Source organism: Octodon degus, unplaced genomic scaffold (assembly GCF_000260255.1).
Source record: "Octodon degus isolate 3935 unplaced genomic scaffold, OctDeg1.0 scaffold00006, whole genome shotgun sequence".
Taxonomy (NCBI): Eukaryota; Metazoa; Chordata; class Mammalia; order Rodentia; family Octodontidae; genus Octodon; species Octodon degus.
In genome coordinates, this window is record NW_004524582.1 from 33,651,259 (window position 1) to 33,652,301 (window position 1,043).

At 44.3% G+C, this 1,043-nt stretch overlaps 1 pseudogene; it reads left to right on the top strand.

Moving 5' to 3' along the window:
• Nucleotides 1–475: 475 nt before the first annotated feature.
• On the top strand, nt 476–828 carry LOC101572980 (annotated as a pseudogene).
• Nucleotides 829–1,043: the final 215 nt, after the last annotated feature.

Consider the following 1,043-nt stretch of genomic DNA (forward strand, 5'->3'; position numbering starts at 1 on the left):
AAGCCTTTTATTTATTTATTTTTTTATACAGGGTCTTGCTATGCAGTTCAAACTCATAGCGATCCTTCTGTCTCAGCCTCCTCAGTGCTGGGATTACAGGCATGCACCATCACGCCATTTCAGGCCAGCATGGCACACCTAGATTTCTGGGGCTAGCACAGCATGCAGTACCAGGGATCAAACTCGGGTCCTTGTGCTTGCCAGGCAGGTGCTTAGACCACTGAGCTATCTCCCCAGCCATAGTGAACTCTTTTGAGAAACTTACAAAAATATTTTACCATAAAGAAAAATGCCGGGTTGGTGAGATGGCTCAGTGGTCTAAAGCACCTACTTAGAACAAGCTTAGCAAAGCACAGGGACCGTGGTTCAATCCCACAGCACCACATGCCAGCCAGTCCCGCCCCCTGGTGGGCTGAGCTGGCCACACACACACCCAAAAATAAATAAATAAAGTAAAAAGAGGTTGGCTGGTCGGATGACGGATGAGGAAGAGGATCCTACCTTTGAGGAGGAAAATGAAGAAATTGGAGGAGGTGCTGAAGGTGGACAGGGTAAAAGAAAGAGACGTTTTTCCAAAGAATGGATTGAATTCAGGCCCTTGCGCTTACCAAGGAAGCGCTTATTCCACTGAGCCATCTCCCCGGCCCCAGACTCACAAGGCAATGTCCATTGGAAGACAAGGTCGAGTACAAGTCGAAAATATCGTCTTCTTGATTCGAAAGGACCCAAGGAAGTTTGCTAGGGTTAAAGACTTGCTTACTATGAGTGAAGAACTGAAACGAGCTAGAAAAGCATTTGATGAAGCAAACTATGGGTCTTGACACCCTTTGTGCTGAAATTTCGTCATCTCTGGAAACCGTATACAACTTTATTTTCTACAGTAATGTCCTGATGTTTAGGCATGTACATGAGAGGAAGAAACAAAGCTTTCAGCCTTTACTTCAGGTCTTTGTTTTTGGATCATTTGATGTGAGTCTTTAATTGCCTGGTTTATATGACCATACTTGAATTACTTACTAGATTTTAGTGACTACATGTAAGTT